Raw genomic sequence first — 16,102 nt, 5'->3', positions numbered from 1 at the left:
CTCTATAGGAATCTGCTTCATGAAGTCAGCCTGTGTCAGTGCATCTCAATCTTGGCTACATGTTGGACTCACCTGAGGAACTTATCTATGTCACGGCCATGAACAATTACATCAAGGCTCCTGGTGGCAGGACACAGGTAGGTTTGAAAACTCACGGTACTCTAACACATAGCCAAGGTTGGGAATCACCATCCCATATCAAAATGCTATTCATTTCTTCGTTTTTTGAGATTATGCTCCTTAGGTTGGATCAACTACATTTCACTATTTCTTAGGTTTCTGCTGTACATCTGCAAATTATCCCTGAACTGCTAAGTCACTTCAGTCGTGTCCGACTCTGTGCGACCCCATAGACAGCAGCCCACCAGGCTCCCCTGTCCCTGGGATTCTCCAGGCAAGAACACTGGAGTGGGTTGCCATTTCCTTCTCCAATGCATGAAAGGGAAAAGTGAAAGTGAAGTCACTCAGTTGTGTGTCACTCTTAGCAACCCCGTGGACTGCAGCCTACCAGGCTCCCCTGTCCATGGAATTTTCCAGGCAAGAGTACTGGAGTGGGGTGCCATTGCCTTCTCCGATTATCCCTGAAAAGAAAGGACAAATAAACCAGAACTAGAGTGAACAAGATCCTGGTGAGAGGGAGAGGGTGGGAAGATTTGGGAGAATGGCATTGAAACATGTAAAATATCATGTAAGAAACGAGTTGCCAGTCCAGGTTCGATGCACGATACTGGATGCTTGGGGCTAGTGCACTGGGATGACCCAGAGGGATGGTATGGGGAGGGAGGAGGGAGGAGGGAGGAGGGTTCAGGATGGGGAACACATGTATACCTGTGGCGGATTCATTTAGATATTTGGCAAAACTAATACAATTATGTAAAGTTTAAAAATAAAATAAAATTAGAAAAAAAAAAAAAAAAAGATCCTGGTTTGCAGGGACTGACAGCTTCCCAGGAGGTGGGATTTCTGGTATTAAAACCCTACCCAGAACAATTTCCTCTGCCCTTTCTCTGGATGGGCAGTTTACTTGCATCCACTCCCTGGGGTCTGGGATCAAGAAATTAAGTGACAAAATGTAAAGGGAATTGAACAATGCTATGTCCCTTTATGAGTTCACAGTCCATAAAACCGTACAGCAAGGGTGATGACACCTGTGACAATTTTAGAACAGAATTTACCCATCATCAGGGGTTTCAGTTTGTTGAAGCCTAAAATATTTGCACATATAATAGCAGTCAGCTTTTCTTTTTCTTCTCAAACCCTCAGGCACTTGATTCACTGGCCCCTTCTAGGCGAGAATTTAGCAAGCTTTGCCGAAACAGGCCAATTTCATCAGTATTGAAAAAAACTATTATATTTAAATGGTTAGACTGTTTGGGGTGGGTCTGGGAGAAAGATGAAAAATTGTTCTGTAACTTCATGACTGTTTTTTTTTTTTTTTCAACCAGTTACACCAAGGTTCTAATGTTTATTCTCACACAACTCAGCAACATTTGCATATAAAATCCTTTGCTTCCCCAATTTGCATGGAGTGCAGAGAGAGGTGTTTGCTGGCGCCTGGGGAAGTTTTGGATCATAGTGTAGGACAGTTTCTATGCAATACCCGGTTACAGCTCTACTAACATCTGCACTGTACCCTATTCAGATTATCTTTTCTCTGAACAATGGAAAATGGGCCACAGACAGCTGTTGGGTTGCCTTAAGCATGACATTGACTACTGACGTGCTTTGAGACAATCACAAAGAACGGAATTTAGCTTGCCTCCTCTCTAAATGTTTCCTGATGTAGTATAAGGATCCATCTGCATACCTAGTGTTTCCTCAATCTTACACTTTACTGTGGCACAATGATGCCCTGGGGCATCACAAAGGTAAGCATAGGGATGTCATTTGAACTTGAGTCCCACTTTTTTCAATTGCCACTATCCCGCTATTTCCTCTACTCTATGGGAATCCATTCCTTTCCTTCATCTTGACTTCTTCATTTCTTCCACCCCTTGTATCTTCTCTGTTTGCACACCAGAAACTTGGCTTTAAAATGAACCCTGTTTCCTTCTAGTCAGTGAATCTTATGTTAGACACAAATCTTGGGAGCATTTTCACACTCTTCAGCATGTTTTCCTAGGAGCTGCTCCTTCCTGCTAGTGTCTGTTTTTCTGGTTTAGGCTTTCAAGTTCCATGAAGATGGGCTTCTGGAATCGTGAGGCATTTTATTATTTTTTTTTGTATTTTTAAGTCATCAGGAATCATGTTCTTTGCAGACAAATAAGTGCTTATCTGAGTCAAGGAAAAAGTTCTAAACTTTGGGAAAAGATTCCAAAATTAAGTAATCACCCTCAAATAAAACATGTGATGGATGTAGTAAGTATAATTTGTAGATTAGACTTTATTTTATTCCATATATATTCATACTGCTATGTGTCAAGTACTGGGTTGGGTGTTGGCAACATAAAGCTGAACAGGCTATGGTTCAAGTTCTCTGTGAAACCTCAAATTTATGTGGGAGATACACTTAGGAACAATTCATATGTGATTTCATTTTAAAAGCTTTGCCTATATTTTCTAAAATATCTTTTCTAACATTAAAAATATGAGACTTCAAAAATACTCTATCAAAATTGACATATATCTTTCATATATGGATACTAGAGAATTAATTTTGAGGATTATTTGGTGTTTAAATATAAGATATTTGAAATTAATATTCATAAAATGAAATAAATGGACATTTGAGATCACTGAGAACTTTGTAATCTTCTGATAATGTTACTATGTGGTAGGAAATATATTCGGAGAAGGCAATGGCACCCCACTCCAGTACTCTTGCCTGGAGAATCCCATGGATGGAGGAGCCTGGTGGGCTGTAGTCCATGGGGTCGCTAAGAGTCGGACATGACTGAGTGACTTCCCTTTCACTTTTCACTTTAATGCATTGGAGAAGGAAATGGCAACCCACTCCAGTGTTCTTGCCTGGAGAATCCCAGGGACGGGGGAGCCTGGTGGGCTTTCGTCTCTGGGGTCGCACAGAGTCGGACACGACTGAAGCGACTTAGCATCAGCAGCAAGAAATATATTAGCATTTTAATGAAAATTTTAAGTTTATTTTTAATAATAGTGTTAAACTGCTTATAAAAATCTGATTATGTCTAAAAGTATATGTCATGGAAAATAAGAGACTACCAGAGTGAATATGAAACTTTAAATGTTATTCACAAAATAGTGTGTATGCATGTGCTTGTGTGTCTATGAGAGATGAGGAAAAAACTTCTCAAATATATGACTTAAAGTTAAACTTAACAATAAAGTAAAAATAAGAACTATAAATCTTGAGTCTAAATCACTTTATCATTCTCTTATATTAATAGATTAAGAGTTAGCAGATTCCTTGGAAAGAGTATAGCTTTTGATCTCATTATAAACAGGTTAAAATGTTCTCATAAATAGCCTCTGATATCATATTTTAAAACTGACATAGGAACAGTGCTGAGTCTCCCTCAACTTTTCTATTAGATTACATCTTTTAAAAAGTTTATTCAAGTGTAGTTGATTTACAACATTATGTTAATTTCTGCTGGGCAGCAGTGACTTAGTTATACACATACACTTTTTCATATTCTTTTCCATTATGGTTTATCACATGCTATTAAATATAGCTGCCTATGCTATACAGGAAGGCTTTGTTGTTTATTCATCCTATATATAAAAGTTTGAAGTGAAGTGAAAGTCGCTCAGTCATGTCCAACTCTCTGCAACCCCATGAACTGTACAGTCCATGGAATTCTCCACGCCAGAATACTGGAGTGGGTAGCCTTTCCCTTCTGCAGGGGATCTTCCCAACCCAGGGATCTAACCCAGGTCTCCCGCACTGCAGACGGATTCTTTACCAGCTGAGCTACAAGGGAAGTCCAAGAATATTGGAGTGGGCAGCCTATCCCTTCTCCAGCGGATCTTCCCAACCCTGAAATGGAACCGGGGTCTCCTGCATTGCAGGCAGATTCTTTACCAGCTATCAGGGAAGCCAATATAATAGTAATAGTTTATATTTGCTAATCCCAAGACTCCCAATATTTCCCTCCTCCACTCCTCTTCCCCTTGGCAACCACAAGTCTGTTCTCTGTATCTGAGTGAGATCTTGTTTCATAGATGTGTTCATTTGTGTCATACTTTAGATTCCATGTATAAGTGATATCATATGGTATTTATAGATGATATATCTTGAAGTCCACTGGTAATGGAGTCATCTGTGACTCTGCTGGCTTAACACATAAGCTAGGATCTTTCCATGAACTTCTCTTTTGAAACTGTCTCTTTGGGGCTCCTTTGATAATAGGTTCTTTCAATTGTGTACTTTAAATCGGATCTCAAGTTATTCCATTTGACTTACATTCTTGTAGAATTTTTGCAGCACTCATTTTATCAGCCATTTATAACACACTCTGGTATTCATCACTTGAAAGATACTATTGAAGGGGAGCTTAATTGCCTGAGATTGATTCCACCACACACATCATTACACAGGCTATAGATATGTGTACACGGCTAAAGGAGAAATGGGGGTATGCTCTTCTCTCTCTGACACAGTACTTAAATAACACTATTAACTGATTAATCAGCACAGGAGCTACATGGAACGTATGGCTTTGGTTTTCTGAATTCTGATTGATACTGGAAATCAAGCTGTAGCTCTTTTGAATTGCTACTCACTGATTTAGAACAGATGCAAATCCATCTAGAATGAAATAAAATCTTCCTGAATAATCAATTCAGTACAATTATTTATAAAGAATCAGGCTGTGTCTCTAAAACCTAAGAAATAATATTGCAGCATGGGTAAGCTGGTTATTTAAATTAGGATGGCCACACCATCTATATGATTATCAAACTGTACATAAATATATTCCAAAATATTCTGAATAGACTATAAGTAATTTTTCCTTTTCAAATGAATACGCAGTTTCCAGTTACTTCTAGGGATGGAAAAGAAAGGGAAAACAAAAGAATTTCAATCTCACATATATCTTCATAAATTATTCTACTTTATACATAGATATAAGAGACCAGCATCTAGGGAAATTTTAAGGGGAAATAGTAAAGTCTTCCTGGAAGGGAAAAAATCTAGGACAGGGGAGAAAAATAGAGCACACAGGGCAAAGCATAACCCAGAGGAGTTAAGTAATAAAAAATACAAAGCACAGCCAGAGCAGGAGTGTCTGAACACACAGCAAAAGCATCAGCACGAAAACACACGTCCACTCCCATGTTCCAGAAAAGGGACACAAACAGAAAAAAAAAATTGATTATTCAGGAAGATTTTGCTCCATCTATTTCATTCTAGATGGAGTATGGCAGTGGGGTTGGTCATAGCTGTTGGGGCTCTATCTTGTTCCCCTATCAGTAAGTATTAAGTCTTCTGTAGATATTGCAGTTGCACACCATCTTGGACTAGGTATAAGGAGCAAATGGGCCTGTTGTTAAGTCAGATACGCAGTAAGCTCTCTGGTGATGATGTTTTTGGAAGCTTGGGCAATAAGCACAGCTGCAAGTACTGAAGATCAGTTTTAGTGACAGTGCCCGAGCTTCGGGACCTGTGAGGCACCTCCATTCCTGCCACGTGGGCGGCTGCATTTGTCCAAGCCCTAGGATGGCTGCGGACAAGCACTGACCGATAACCACTGGACCAGTCATCTCGTTACCCTGGTGGGCGGGTGCCTCCTCCACCACGAATGCTCTCTGGTTGACATCACCAGATGGTGGTATAACTTACCCTTTGTATCAGAGGAATGGCAATATACTCCAGACCATCAGAGACCCAACATTTCCACTGATCCTGCAGGTCTCTGAATCTCCACTGGTGTTATTCTCATCTTCTGGCCTACGTGTGTCTTACCAGGGAATACATAGTACTTGCCACTTTCTGATCATCAAGCCAAATTAGTGTATTGTTACCAATATAATGGACCAATGTGACATTCCTCAGGATATTGAATTGATCAGGGTTTATGAGAACTGCACTGTGGCCATAAACAAGGGCATTAATGAAGCTTAGACTAGGGAGGTTTTTGGTCTTCTTACCTAATACAATTTTTCTGGATCTTCTGTGTTAATAACTGGGGGAAAATACCAATGCAATAGTCACATATGTAATTCCTGAGACTGTTCTAGTAAGATTTCCTATCCAGAACACCAGCTGCAATTAGGGCTATCATTTGCTTAAGTTTATGTCAAACCCAAACACAAACCACAACCCATAGGAGTTCCATGGAGGCTTTACAATTAAACAAGGCTTCCCAGATGGCTCAGTGGTAAAGAATCCACCTGCTACTGCAGGAAACACAGGTTCAATCCCTGGGTCAGGAAGATCCCCTGGAAAAGGAAATGGCAACCCACTCCAGTATTCTTGCATGGGAAATCCCATGGACAGAGAAGCCTGGTGAGCAACAATTCATGGGGTGTCAAAACAAGTCAGAAGCAACTTAGCAACTAACACAAAAGCAATACAACTAAATGCTGCTGCTGCTAAGTTGCTTCAGTCGTGTCTGACTCTGTGCGACCCCATAGACAGCAGCCCACCAGGCTCCCCCGTCCCTGGGATTCTTCAGGCAAGAACACTGGAATGGGTTACCATTTCTTTCTCCAATGCATGAAAGTGAAAAGTGAAAGGGAAGTCGCTCAGTCATGTCTGACTCTTAGCAACCCCATGGACTGCACCCCACCAGGCTCCTCCATCCATGGGATTTTCCAGGCAAGAGTACTGGAGTGGGGTGCCACTGCCTTCTCCATACAACTAAATGGAAAGGAGACAAAAATGATAACCACCACTCTATCCTTTAAGGCTTTCGTGTTGGCTCTAATCCCATCGATTCCTCCTAGGGTGTAATTTACCATCTTGGCTGGGCTGGGAGTTGGGGGAAGCAGGGGGACAGCTTCTGGGGCTTCCACTTGGCCTTTCCTACAATAACAGCTATTACTCCATAGATTAGGGAACCAATATAAGAGTACCACCTTACCTGCCTCCTGAGAACCCTGTATCTAGGTCAAGAAGCAACAGTTAGAAGCAGACATGGAACAATGGACGGGTTCAAAATTGGGAAAGGAGTACATCAAGGCTGTATACTGTCACCCTGTTTATTTAACTTATATACAGAGTAAAGGATGAGAAATGCTGGGCTGGAATCAAGACTTCTGGGAGAAATATCAATAATCTCAGATATGCAGATGACAACACCCTTATGGCAGAAAGCGAAGAAGAACTAAAGAGTCTCTTGATGAAGGTGAAAGAGGAGAGTGAAAAGGCTGGCTTAAAACTCAACATTCAAAAAACTAAGATCATGGCATCCAGTCCCATCATTTTATGGCAAACAGATGGGAAAATAATGGAAAGAGTGACAGATTTTAATTTCTTGGGCTCCAAAATCACTGCAGATGGTTACTGCAGCCATGAAATTAAAAGACACTTGCCCCTTGAAAGAAAAGCTATAACAAACCTAGAAGCATATTAAAAAGCAGAGACATTACTTTGCCAACAAAGGTCCATATAGTCAAAGCTATGGCTTTTCCAGTGGTCATGAATGGATTGAGAGTTGGATTATAAAGAAGGCTAAGAACTGAAGAATTTATGCTTTTGAACTACTGTGTTGGAGAAGACTCTTGAGAGTCCCTTGGACAGAAGAGAGATCAAACCAGTCAATCCTAAAGGAAATCAACCCTGAAAATTCATTGGAAGGACTGGTGCTGAAGCTGAAGCTCCAGTCCTTTGGACACCTGATGTGAAGAACCAACTCATTAGAAAACATTCTGATGTTGGGAAAGATTGAAGGTAAGAGGAGAAGGGGATGAGATGGTTGGATGGCACCACTGTCTCAATGGACATGAGTTTGAGCAGGCTCTGGGAGATAGTAAAGGACAGGGAATCCTGGCGTGCTGCAGTCCATGGGGTCACAAAGAGCTGGACACAATTAAGTGACTGAACAACAATAACAACCAGCTGCTAAGTCTATCCATACTGATCATGCAGTAGCAAAATGAGTCAATACCCACAGAACGGATCCATAAACCCAACAAACTCAACAATGACGAGACTTGGACCAGGATCTTCCCTGGCTGGCCAATGGCTAACACACTGAGCTCCCAATGCAGGGGGCCCAGGCTCAGTCCCTGGTCAGGGAACTATATCCCACATGCTGCAACCTACAAGATTCCACGTGCCGCAACTAAGATCCAGCACAAATAGACAGATAGACTTGGGTCAGGACTCTGTTTATCTCCTGGTCTCTAATCACTGTAACCACTCTAAAAACTGTTGGGTTTCTAAATCTCAGATCACATCTGGTCCTAAAAACTCTCAAAATGTCAAAATATCCTTGGAAGGTGCCTTTGGAGGGAGATTATGGGAATGATGACTGTATACATTCTTCCTCAAGGGGACCCTGCTTCCACCTCAATCAGTAAGTCTGGGTCTGAGAACTGGCTTAGATCTGTAAAGTGGTGGTGTCATGCCCTAACTTACCAAAATGTTCATAGAAGTGGATTGGGCTGAGTGTAATGGAAGAGGAAGCATTGGCTTTTGTAATAGCTGAACTTTGACAGTTCAAGGACAATGATAAATGTAAGGACTGTGGAGTTAACTGGCTTGTATAAGTGCTTTTGACAACAGAAAATGGCAAGCTCAAGTCAAACAACTAAGGGGTGAGGAGCCAGTGTTTGTTGCTCAATCGTGCCAAACTCTTTGCAGATTCCGTGGACTGTAGCTGGCTAGGCTCCTCTGTCCATGGAATTCTCCAGGCAAGAATACTGAAGTGGGTTGCCATTCCCTTCTCCAGGGGATCTTCCTGGCTCAGGGATTGAACCGGGTATCCCACATTGCAAGCAGATTCTTTACCATCTGAGCCACCAGGGAAGTGGAGACACATTTTAAAAAGCCATAAATGAGAACTTTCTTATACTCATGCTATTGGTAGCATGCTTATTTGGAGCTAAACTTTCTAGCTAGCTGTTCATTAGTCCATAAGCTTGTAATAAGTTGAGATTTCATGCATAAAAATACTAGAGAAGAAATCATTGATCAGCTCATAGCCCTTTTACCATGTGTTCCCGATAAACATTGGTGGTTTTACACAAATAGCTCTCCCTGCCAGACTGCATGTTCCATGTCATGTGTGTGATGGGAACTGCCTGTCTTCAGTTTATTCTGGCACATCACTGGGTAATGGCTCAGATGAGCTCAGAGAATAGAGAACAGATGAACCATTTAGGGGAAAGTCATGGTTTCATATCTCTAAGCAAGGTTTAAGTAAATAGGTTTGGAGGTTGGATGAACCTATTATGGGAGCACCTGTTGGATCAGGTTTACCTGACTGCTATTTGTGTGGCATACTGTATAAACCCACAGGGTGGTTGGACTCATTCCCAGGGTGAAAATGCTGCCTCCTGGTTTCAGATGATGCGGTACCCGGAAGCGTGAGCAGAAATCAATAATAGCAACTTGAGTGTTTTCTGTTAGTGTTTAGACAGGTGTCTTATCTATTAAAAATCAATCACGCTCATTGGTCACTAGAGGGAATGTAAGTTTTGTTTCAGAGGAATAGGAAAACTTTTTGTTTTAGGAGAGAGAGAGAACAAAACAGGAACCAGGAGGTCCATTCTCACACCAATTCTGCCACCTCTTGGCTGAGTGGACTTTAGTCTTCTCACCTTGCGGATCCTCAGTTTCCACATCTGTGATTGAATGAGATGATATACAAAGTTCCTTCTGGCTCCAACAGCCAGAGACACCAAGAATCCCATCTCCACCAGCAATGTAATTCTATAGCTTAACCAGTGTGACTCAGGGCCCCCAAAGCTCCCTCCCAAAGGGAAGACAGCAGTGACACTGATCAGGTATTTGAAGAAAATCTGAGACCTCTCGCCCATTTGAAAACCTCTTTCTGGCTTGCAGCCACCAACCACCTGAAAAGGTTTTTTTTTTTTTTTTTTAAAGAATTTTTTATATGGACCATTTTAAAAGTCTTCATTGAATCTGTTTACAATATTCCTTCTGTTTTATGTTTTTTTTTTTTTTTTTCCTGGCTGTGAGGCACACAGGATCTTAGCTCCCAGATCAGAGATTGAACCCATATCCCTTGTACTGGAAGGTGCAGTCTTAACCGCAGCACCACCAGAGAAGTCCTCCAAACATAGTCTTAATCCCATTTTCCCTGACTTTGCATTTCCTTCCCTTGTTCCAGATTCATGATTCACCTCTACCCATAAATCAGCATCTAGCCTAGATTTTCATGAATTGTCCACAATTTTGCTGATGGTCAGACATTTTCAGTGATTAATTTTCTGCCCTCTGCCTTTGGGCCACTTCCTCACTGTGGAAGCCACCCCAGCTTGCTTGTCCTTTGAATACCTTTTTTTGAAGTTTAACTGGCTCTGCTCTTCATGTTTGCTTACAGAGAAGTTCCCTGGCCCATCCATCAGAGGCCTTCCAACCTCCCTTCTTTCCCCTGCCTCCTCCCTACACTCAGGAGTATTCTAATGTCTTATTGATTGGAGTCCTTTGTCCTCAAGCATGGAGCGTCAAGGATATTTCCTGGGCTGCACATGGAGTTTATCTTTAATATCAATGTATTTCAGGCTTCCTAGGTGGCTCAGTGGTATAGAATCTGCCTGCTAATGCAAGAGACATGGGTTCGATCCCTGGATCGGGAAGATCCCCAGGAGAAGGAAATGGCAACCCAGTCCAGTATTCTAGCCTTAGGAAATCCTATGGACAGAGTGGCCTGGTGGGCTACAGTCCATGCAGTCACAGAGTCAGATATGACTGAGCGACTGAGCAAGCGTGCGTGCACCAATGTATGTTAGACTGTGCAAGGTGCTCTCAGAACCCAAAGGCACCGAGATATTCAGTCTCTCCCATTTTTCCCAAAATACTACTTTTCACGAAGTACAGACTAAATGCTCCATGACTCTAAGCTACTTTAACATGATCAATTGCCAAATGAAGTGAAGGCGGGACATATCTGGTACTCCTTCTTATTGGTGGGTTCTCAGAGTTACTGATTACGTAGCTAAGAGATGCACTTCTTGCCCTGAAAGCTGGATTGGGCCATGGCAGCTGCCACTGCAGCCTGGGCCACAATTGTTCTGGGGCTTCCAGAAGGCCTGTCAAAGCTGTACAAAAAGACTGCTTTCTGAGAACCAGAGACCCTTTTACAAATGAGCCATCCAAAGCCTGATGATGTCTGACTTCAGATTTACATTTAACATTTAGCATTTAAAAAAAAAAATCAACTGTACAAGAAGGAAAGAAGGCACTTTCTTTTTAACAAAACATCGCATTTATGTACCCAGATGAAAATTCACTCGATTCTAAATAAACACATAGGCTGTATTCTAGGTCTGGAATGTTGCTCTTATCAAACCAGTACCTGAAACACACTATTTTGGTTTATGCTGAAAGCAAAAGGCCTAAAATCAGTTTCAGAAATAGATATAAAAGCTCTGTTTTCACAGAAGCTCACTGGAATAGAAAATCATCAACCAGAGAGAAAGACAACAGATTCTTACAGCTCTGTGTGTGTAACGAACATCGTAATTATCCATGCCCCAGGGACTTAACCCCTTCAGGAAAAAGCCCGGCTTCCAGCCTCCTTATCAAACTAAAATCCTTTGAAATGAATGTATCATGTCTTCTGGCTCTGTTTAAAACTATTTGTAGATAGATATTGTTTGTTGTTGTTTTTCCGCTGCCTTCATTTCGTTTCCAGTGTTCACAAGGACAATTAAAACCCAGTCTGTAATAAGGCATCTGTTGTAAACAAGTTCAGACAAAGGAAGCAATGTTTCCGGCAAGCAGGGGGCATGCAGAGATGTAGATCCTGTGTTATAGAAAGCATAGATGCTCACGGGATACACTCCTTTTCCCTCCAAACCACTCCTTCACATACTTTGGGGATCTTGGTGGCTAAATTTCTCAGCTGTGCAAGTTGTTTTTGGGAAACATGAGACATCAAAAATATTGTTCATCTCCAAAACATGCCTTGCTTTTTTACTCTTATGGGTTCAGCCACATCCATTCATAGCTTTCCTAGTATCTGTCCATCCTCGACTAAGAACAAATAGGCATCTGACTCCATCAACAGAAATACATTCTGCAAGCTTCCCTTCTGCAGAGCACATGCACACAGGTGCACAGATCTGCAAACACAATATACATGTGAACACCATGCACAGACCTGCACACCTTTACATACACACAAGAACAGGCACATACACACCTACCCACATTCATATGTTTGCACAAATATAAAGACACACATGTGCGTGCATGCTAATTCATACATGTTCCCGTGCATGCGCAGCTGCACACACACACACTCCCTGACTGGTCAGAATAGAAGGGCTCTGGCTTCCCAGCCCTGCTTCAGGCCTCTGGGTTTCTGAGCGGTATGATCATTTCCATCTTGAAAGATAATAATCTTCAGCACACTCTTCTCAGTGCCTCAGGGAAAGTTCATTCCTACCAGCTGCCTCTACACCCCCTTTGTGTTTCAGGCCCACAGTTAAATCTTTCTATTTCAAAGAGAAATCACTATTAGCCCCAAACTGGACAGCCTCTCTCTGTAGCTAGGTTTGAGGACTGACCGGCTTTGTACATCATTCCCTGAGATACAGCAAGATGACCCAGAGCCCCCAGCTTTCCTCTGCAGGAGCCAGACAGCTGCTGGAACCTCCTCCCTTGCCTGGTCCCCTACTGCCCTTGGGGCAGGGATACTCTTACTCATCTTTGCATCTGCAGCCCCTAGCACAGTGCCTGTCAGAGAACAGAGGCTGGTAAAGATCTGCTGAAAAATGAAATTCCAGGAGCTGATTCTCTCCCCAGTTTCTCAAATCTGGGTAACCATACTCCCACGCTTCCCAGGTGGTGTTAATGGTAGGGAATCTGCCTGCCCATCCAGGCAAGAGACGAGGGTTCAGTCCCTGGGTGGGGAAGATCCCCTGGAGAAGGAAATGGCAACCCACTCCAGTATTCTCACCTAAGAATTCCATGAACAGAGAAACCTGGCGGGCTAAAGTCCATGGGGCTACAAGGAGTCAGATGCGATTGAGCACAGCACATTTTTGCAGGAGTATGTCTCTGTGTACCAGTAGGAGCCTAAGTCACAGGCAAAACAGAGTCCATCATCCTAGAAAGTCCACTTTTTATCAAGTCACGTTTAAAAGATTATTTTTCTCTGGAAGCTAGCACTGGATAAAGAGAATCTAATACATGTCACATTGGTAGTTATGATAAAGATCTCAGGCTCTGAGGACCATTTTAAATTCTGTACTTACCACTGATTAGTCACATGATCTCTAGTAAGTTTTAAAAATGTCTCCAAATACTTGCGTTCTCCGTTGTAAAAATCAAGGTAATAACAACTGATCTCACAGAAATTTTGAAATCCAAATAAGAGACGGGATTGTCATGGAACTTACTAGTGATACTGCAGGCTGTCACCACAGCGCTAAATGCAACAGCAGCGTAGTGATATGGATAGTAGCCACACCAATGTTTGCCTCAGCAGGGGAAATGGTAACAGGCACAGAAATAAACAGCAGGAGGAGGGAGGAAGGAAGTGATTGAATAAACAAAGCAAGGCAAATTAATCTCAGTGTAAGCGTGCCAGCCTTTCAGGTCAGTCACCACCAGTGGGAATCACTTTGTCCCATCACCTTGTTGTACCAACAAGGAAACGGAGGTTTAGAGAACTTAACAAAGTGACTCACCCAACTTCATCAAAATGACTGACAGTGTCAAGCCTACAGTCCATTCCCATTTCCAGGTTTAGAGCTTCTTAGCAGCAGTGTAAAATCTCATCTCTGAATAGAATCATTCTGATGTGGTGGGAAAAAGATATCCACTTGCTCTTGAAGTGGCTTACTAACAGGCACACAGCAAAATGAACCTGGCCTAGGGAGTCCTGAAATCAAATTATACTTCTGCCCTTTCATAGATTTCTGGCTGTGACCAAGTTATTTAATCTCTCTGAAAATTGTTATCCACATGTGGCATGGAGAGGATAATATCTACCTTGATGAGTGAATTAGAGAAAGTGATTCCGCGTGCCAGGCAGCACATAGCAGTCATCACTAAATGACAGCTTTTACATATTTATCCATTTTCTTGATCCTGCTACTAATTCTTAATAATCCCTATAACTACACTTATGAATCCATTAGGAAAGATAATTATCATGCTCACAATGTTTTCTGAACATGTCCGAAACTAAGGTGATAAAACAGATTAAAAATTCAGGGACTCCGTGGCTCCATCCCAACAGTCACTGAAATGTCAGTGACCGTAAGAATGACATCTGACCCTACTGTGCCTAAATTTCATCACCACTACCAAGTATGTGGTATGTGTTGGGGTGGGAAGTTGTAACATAAATCTGAAAATTTAAATGGCAATGAACTTTCTTAAGAACACTAGTGAATAATAACTAAAAAGCAGACTTTGTTGATGTTCAGATACTCAGTCATGTCCAACTCTGTGACCCCATGGACTGCAGCATGCTAGGCTTCCCTGTCCATCACCAACTTCTGGAGCTTGCTCAAACTCAAGTCCATTGAGTTGATGATGCCATCCAACCACCTCATCCTCTGTTGCCCCCTTCTCCTGCTGTCAAAAGCAGACTAAGTACTTGAAATAGTTGGAGCAAAATATGTTCACTTTTGACATGGTTTTATTTTTCCTTCTCTTAAAGGATCTAATGCTCTAGAGAGCATGATCTTTCATACTTAGGTCCTGATCTAGAAATCAAAAGACTTATATTACATCTTTGCCAAAAAAAAAATAATAATTCTGGAAAAATCATACAAATCATTTTGCTGCACTTTGGCTAGCTCATCTCTCGCCACTACCAAAAAGACAAAGAAAAAAATAGGACTTTAATTAAATAAAATTTTTAGTAAAATTAAAGACTTACTAATTTTCCCTCAGCCTGGTGAAAGCCCTACCAAGCAGCAGCACTGCTGAGTGGAGGAGGCTGAAGGCTGGCCCAGAAGTCAGAAGGTGTTGGCCAGAGACAGAAGGGCCACCCTCTGTGTGACTCATTTCTGGCCCCACCTCTTATGGTCTTCCATAGACTGGCCTTCATCTTTAACAACTTTTCCAGCTCTCATGTCCTCTGACTCAGCCCAGGAGGGTGCAGAAGGTGAACACTGTAACTCTCCATGTGTGCGTGCCCAGTCATTTCATCCATGTCCAACTTTTTGAGACCCCATGGACTATAGCCCTCCAGTCTCCTCTGTCCATGGGATTCTCCAGGCAAGAATACTGGAGTGGGTTGCCATGCTTACCCCCAGGGGATTTTCCTGACCCAGGGATCGAACCTGGGTCTCCTGCATTGGCAGGCAGATTCTTTACCACCCCATAACTCTCTATAACTCCTCCTAAGACAGAGTACACTGGAGACAGCCAATCGCCCTGCTAAGGTACTCATATCAGAACAGCTGAAGTTATGAGAAAACTACTATTTTGAGACAACCCCTGGTGTATACATCCCTTCTCCCAGATATTCTATCAAACACTAACATAAGGGCTGCTGGGAAAACATTTTGCAGATATAATGAAGAATCCATATCATTCAATCTCAAGAAAGGGAAATTATCTGGCTGGGTGTGACCTAATCAATCACTTGAACCCTTTAAAAGTGAGAAGATTATTTTCCTTTTGCCTGGTTTTACAGGGAGAAGCCAGAAAGTCATTTTCTCCATGGCCTGGAAGAAGAAAACCCCAGGTTGTGAACTGCCCATGGAAGCCACGTGCAAGGAGTTGTGAGTGGCCCCTATCAGCTATGAGTGGTCCCTGGCTGACTGATAGCCAGGAAACATGAACCTCAGTCCTACAACCACAAGGAAATTAGTTCCGCCAACAACCATTGAATCTAGATGCAGATTTTTCCTTCAGAGCCTCCAGAAGAAAAATCAGTCCTGCTGGCGTATCAATTTCAACTTTGTAATACTTTGAGCATAGAACCCAGTCCCACCATGCCCAGACTTCAGGCATATAAAACTGAGTCAATAAGTGGGTGTCTTCAAGCCACTCAGCTCATGGAAATTTGTTACACTGCAGTCA

This window comes from Bos taurus, chromosome 24 (genome assembly GCF_002263795.3).
Source record: "Bos taurus isolate L1 Dominette 01449 registration number 42190680 breed Hereford chromosome 24, ARS-UCD2.0, whole genome shotgun sequence".
NCBI lineage: Eukaryota > Metazoa > Chordata > Mammalia > Artiodactyla > Bovidae > Bos > Bos taurus.
This window is presented reverse-complemented; position numbering follows the sequence as displayed.